This window comes from Carlito syrichta, unplaced genomic scaffold (assembly GCF_000164805.1).
Source record: "Carlito syrichta isolate Samal-C Ts95f unplaced genomic scaffold, Tarsius_syrichta-2.0.1 Scaffold84598, whole genome shotgun sequence".
Taxonomy (NCBI): Eukaryota; Metazoa; Chordata; class Mammalia; order Primates; family Tarsiidae; genus Carlito; species Carlito syrichta.
Window position 1 is genome coordinate 88,872 of NW_007028694.1, and position 6,118 is coordinate 94,989.

General features: G+C 48.0%; 1 pseudogene; it reads right to left on the reverse strand.

Moving 5' to 3' along the window:
* Positions 1 to 3,723: 3,723 nt before the first annotated feature.
* The window catches only part of LOC103258665, a 9,933-nt pseudogene continuing 7,538 nt past the window's right edge, over positions 3,724 to 6,118 (reverse strand).

Sequence of the window (6,118 nt, forward strand, 5' to 3'; positions counted from 1 at the left end):
GAAGTAGAGTCTATAATACTGAGTGACCTCTCCCAGAAGCAAAGATCCAAGTATCACATGTTCTCACTCATATAATGGACCTTGAACATCCAATGTAATACTATAAGAAAATGACTGATGGTACTGGAAACTATGGGGGGGTGGAGGATGGGATTAACAGTATCAAATATCTGTCTGGGGATGGGAAAACACTTCTTATCAACAGGGTGCCTGAATGAAACGTAATTGTACACCTAACCCTTAACTGTACACCACAAAACCATAATAAAAAATATTGATTAATAAAAAAAAAAATGTCCAGAATCTGATCTCTTTTTTCTACCTTCATGGATGGAATCATTACTTCAGGACAGTCATGGTGAGAGGTAACTAAGTGAAGTACTCTGACCATCCTGGGCCTGTTTGATCTCAGATCCATCCTTTGTCCTCCCTCTCTAGTCATTGTTCTGGGCTTCCACATCAGCAGAATTGCTTCTGAGTTTGACCAACAATGGGAGGTGCTGATGGGAGTATGGGAGGTGGGAGGAAGGGATAAACTGTGGTGTTTTCCTCCCTTTGTCTCCTGAGGCATCTCTGCAGCAGTGGCGTCTCCTATGTAGCTCCAGATCCTACATTGATTGGTTCAGAGATGGACATGTGACCAAAGATGGGCCAATGTGACTCAAGAGTACTTTGCAGGATCTTTCTAGAGGGAGAAACTCTTTTCATCTGGTGATTGTTAAGACTATATTAGATGACTCTCAAAAGGTTAAACAGATTTATCTTCTGCCTGGGCTCCATTAACACCCTTCTTCTCTTTGTCCCTCGTCCCTGGGTTGTAGTAGATTTCTGCCATTTGTTAATATTTGGCAGGGGCCGGATCTAGCAAGTGACATTGAGTAGTACAAGTGCAGGATTTGATCCTGCTTTTGTTTAGAATTCTGATATTTTCTCCATCATGGAATCTTTTTCTGAATCTGTCTAGGCTTTTAAAGGTATTGCATTAAGATAGGATCGCCTCACTTTAGCATCTTAGCTTTTTATCACCTGTGCAACTAATTCCCTGTATTAAAATTCTGCTGTTGGAAATGGTCAAGTGCTTCTTTCTCCTGATCAGGTGCTGACTGATAGAATGCCTTCCATAGATTTAGCTTTACACATTACTGTAATGTAACATTGTATTCATTTCATCTATGTATTTCAAAAACCTTCAGTAACCTGTTAAGGGTCATTGAACTATGTTGGGGAAGAAATGGATCTTGAACCCAGGCTTCTGAAATTACAGAGTCATCACGTTTTAGCATTAACTGAATATATATATATATTCAAAGGGCTTAACTAAGAACAAAAATCCCTTTAGATAAGGAGGAAACCTTTGGAGTATGGAGAAAACGGTTTCTTTTTTTTTTTTTTTTGAGGTCATTATTACCCAGAAATCTTTATTACAAAAATATTTTGCAAGGCAAAAAGTTTAAGTTGCAACTATATACAAAACGGGGCCTGTTTTCTTCCCAGCAGTCTTAAAATAAACAACTGAAACCACGCTCTTTCCACAGAGTTGGCTCGACCTCTTCCTTTTCCTGGGGTTCAATACACAAGGTATGCAGAAGCTCCAGGGTGCCAGGCTGAAGCTAAAGTTATGTATCTTCCTCAGCCTCATTCCCTTATTCTCCCTCCAAGGGTTAAAGTAAAATAAAATCAAAATGGCACCCAGAAAACTTTCTTTTAAAACTCTGCATGTGTGTCCGTATGTGAGCATGTGTGTGTATGTGTGTGTGTGTGTGTGTGTGTGTGTGTGTGTGTGTGTGTAGACGTGTGTGCTATCTCTGGGTGGAAGAACGGGAGATGAAGGTTCACAAGCCAACTTTTTGGAATTTGGAATGAGCCCATACCAGGTGGCTGGGCCGCTATGGTTTTTAGATGCCATGCGGGAGCGCTGGCTCGTGGGGCTACAGCTGTCCATGGGGGCTGCTGGCTCAGCTCATTCCTACATGTCATCATGTGAAACACCAAGTCCCCACCTCCCAGAGAGCTCTGTGTTGCAGGACTTCCAGGAATGAGGAGGATGGTTCAGCCTCTCACTAGCACAGCCTGAGTCAGGCATCCCGTGGGCACTGTGGCCAGGGGTCATGGACATCAGCATCTTAGCTCTCAAAGATCAAATCAACAGGGATTGCCAATCAACAGGGCTGGCCATACCAGCCTTGTGCCTGACTGGAAGGGTGGGGGGAGTCAAAGAGTGGCTGGGTCACAGCATCTGCCCACCTTCCTGGGACAGAGGGACAGACAGTTGGTCAGCCCTGGCTTCATAGCTATGCCACCCTCCTGCTGGCTGTCTTCGACTTATTCTAGTTTGATCCCGATAGGGTTTGAGAGCAGAAATGGAAGAGTCCTCCTTCAAGGATCAGTTCAGGAAGCTGGGACAGGGGCAGCTGCTAAAGGAGTGGGCAGACGGCCAGGCTCAGAGGCCCTATACTTCAGAGTCCCTAAAGTGCTTGTGAGAAGTGGCAATAGAGTCATTTTCACTCTCCCCGTTTTATGGGAAAGCAGACCGAGGCATTAGGTCTCGACAAGGCTGCACCACCAGGAGGCAGCCCCGAGAAGCCCCGGGCAGGTGGGACTTACCACAGTGGGGTCACGGAGGCAGCAGTACCAGTCACACGGCCTGGCTGAGACGTGGCCATATCAGTCCCTGCCGGAAGGCTAAGTGTCTCCAGGGGGCAGCCGGGCTGATCCTTCTTGCCCATCCTCAGGGCTCTGGGACGTGCAGGAATCAGTCTCTGCTGTAAGAAAATCCCTCCAGGACAACAAACTGTTAAACCTCAGACTTCACAAGACCCAACTAGTACTTCAACACCTGACAGAGAGCCAAGATAACGTTGTTGTTGTTTAAAGAAAAAAAAACTGAACAAAACACCACAGATCAGATTTTCTAACACCTCAGTTTCAAGATTGCACGTTTCACATTTCTCAGTAATTTACAGGCGTCCATGGCGAGATGGTGCTTAGTGCTAGCTGGAGGGGCAAGTTTGGGTCTAAGCGGGAGAGGTGGGTCCGAGTGGAGCGTCACAGTCAGGCCTCAGGGAGTGGCGGAGGGACCTGAGGAAGTGGAGGGCTTTGTCTCCAGGTACTTTGGGGGTGTTCCTCGGAGGGCCCCCTCCTCCTCTAGGGCTCGAGGCTCTTCAGCCCAGGCTGAGGGAGGCCAGGACTGTAGGACTCCACCTCACCAAGTCTGGATGCGGGTTCCAAAGTGGTTTTCCAGCTTCTCCATAGATGGGGCAGTTCGAGCTACAGGGAGGATTCCCCCCAAAGCCCCGGTTGGGTAGTGATGGTGATGGTGGTGGTGGGAGGGGGCGGGACTTGTTCCGTCTCATCCCGGAAGATCAGGCTTCGGAGCATTGGGGAGGCAGCCAAGGGTCTCCACGACCCAGGTGGTCACAGACAGAGGCACAAGAGTTCTTGGACCCGAGGTGGCTCTGGCCAGGTCCCAGGTGGCTTCCCTGGCTGGTCTGGCAATATTAGCCTCTGGATGCGTGGCAACGTGGGGGGCTGTGGCGGCCATGGGAGTGCTAGAGAGCCGAGGGGGGTGGGCAGACGAGAACCCCTTTCACCGCTGGGTCCCAGAGCCTGTGCCCCCCACCACCCCTAGCCCTCTAGGAATGGGGCTGGCTGTCCCCATCGCAGCGGCTCCCTGTGGGACAAGAAAGCGTGTGGGACGAGCCCTTGAGACAATCGCGGTATGGTTCACTTCCTCTGGACCTGGACGCTGGCATACTCAGAGAAGGACGGCTCGGGCTTGGGGGCCGGCTGCTTGGGGGTCCGGTTGAGTTGGACCATGTCTAGGTCGGCATAGGTGAGGGTGTCCTCCTGCGCGGGTGGTGGGCCGGTCTGGATGCTGGCGTTACTCCTGTGGCTGTTGGGCTCTGCGGCCCGGGGGGCAGGCTTCTTCCCCTTGGGCAAGTTCAGGTCTGCATACATGATGTCGTTTGTGTCCTGGACCTGGGCTACTTCTCTGACGTTCTTCTCTAGCTCATGCAGCCTTGTAGAAGAAGTGGAACTCTTGGCTTTCTTCTGTCTGACACGGAGGAGGTAGAGGACCGCCATCAGCAGGGCCACCAGCAAGGCGCATGCCATGCCCACCACAATAGATGCTCCAAGTATTTCCATTGTTGCCAGGGGTGGCCTCTGTGCCTGGCTCCCTCTGGTGGATCGAGACCTCCAGGGCATGGCTGCTGCTGCCCGCTGGCTGCCCATCATGTTCCACCTGGCAGGTGAGCACCATATTATCCCTGTGGGTGGATGAGTTGACCAGGAGCCAGCTGGTCCAGTTGTAGGTGCCATCCTTGTTCTCTGCGAGGGTCGAGGCTGTTTCTGTCTGGGACACGTTTCCATTCTCCAACCAGGTCAGTTGGAGACTGCGAGGGTAGAACTTCTTCACCAGGCCGGTGACGTTCACCTGGTTCCTGGCTCTCACGGGCTGCTGGGTAACCTCCATGGTGGGCGGAACTCGAATGGCCTCAGACAAGTTGGCAGTCCCACGAAGATGGCCCCCCTTCAAGGTGACATGAGCCACCCTGCAGATGACCTGAGAGTGGACGTCCCCAGGAACCAGCACCACCCTGGCTGTGCTGTGGATACTGTAGGAGACACATTTTTCTTTTTCTTTTTTCTTTTTTATCAATATTTTTTATTTTGATATTGTGGGGTACAGTTAAGGGATGGGTATACAAATATGCTTCATTCAGGACCCCTTGTTGATAACAGGTGTCTCCCCATCCCCAGACAGATGTTTACTACCATTAGTCCCATTTCCCCCACCCCCATAGTTTCCCACCACTGTCAGTCATTTTCTTATGGTAGTGCATTGGATGATCAAGGTCTACTATATGAGTGAGAATATGTGTACTCAGATCTTTGTTTCTGTGAGAGGTCATTCAGTATTATAGGCTCTAGCTCCATCCAGGTTGCTGCGAAATTCATGATTTTGTTCTTTTTTATGGCTGCATAGTATTCCATCTTGAATATGTACCACACTTTTTTAATCCAGTCCTCTTTTGGTGGGTAGCATGGTTAGTTCCAGGTTCTTGCTATTGTGAACAATGCTGCGATAAACATTCGTGTGCCAGTATCTTTTTTATAGAGTGATTTGAGTTCTTCAGGGAATATTCCCAGTAGGGGGATTACAGGGTCATATGGGAGGTTGATGTTTAGAGGTTTTAGGAATCACCACACTGCTTTCCACAGAGGTTGCACTAGTTTACACTCCCACCAACAGTGTAGAAGTGTTCCCTATTTGCCACACCCTCTCCAGCAGCTGTTATTTTTTGTTATTGATAATTACCATTCTGACTGGAGTTAGGTGGTATCTCAATGTGGTTTTGATTTGCATCTCCCTGATGATTAGTGAGGTTGAGCATTTCTTCATGCATCTGTTGGCTGCTCAGATGTCTTCCTTTGTAAAGTGTCTGTTCACATCTTTTGCCCATTTTTATAATGGAATTGCTTGTTTTTTTTCTTTTCAGCACATTTGAGTTCCTTGTAGATCCAAGATGTTAAGCCTTTGTCAGACCTGGAATTGGCAAATACTTTTTCCCAGTCTGTGGGCTGGCTTCCTGCTCTCTTGATGGTTTCTCTGGCTTTGCAGAAGCTTGTCAGTTTAATGAGGTCCCACTTGTCTATCTTATCCCTTATAGCATGTGGATTTCAAGTTTTGTTCAGGAATTGGAGACCAGTTCCGATTTCCATGAGGGTATGTCCTTCATTTTCTAAGGTTCTTATGGTTTGAGGTTTTACATTTAGGTCTCTGATCAATTTGGAGTTAATTTTTGTGCATGGGGATAGATAGGGGTCCTGTTTCAATCTTCTGCATGTGGTCAGCCAGTTTTCCCAGCACCATTTACTGAATAGGTTCTCCTCTCCCCAGTGATAGGTGATAGAGGCTTTGTCGAAAATGAGTTGGTTGAGAAGTTGAGGTTTTGCTTCTGGAATTTCAATTCTATTCCATTGATCTATATGCCTGTTCATATACCAATACCAAGCTGTTTTGATGATTGTAGCTTTATAGTAAAGTTTGAAGTTGGGTAATGTGATACCACCTGCTTTTTTTTTTTTTTTGCTGAGGATTGTTCTGGCTATTCTT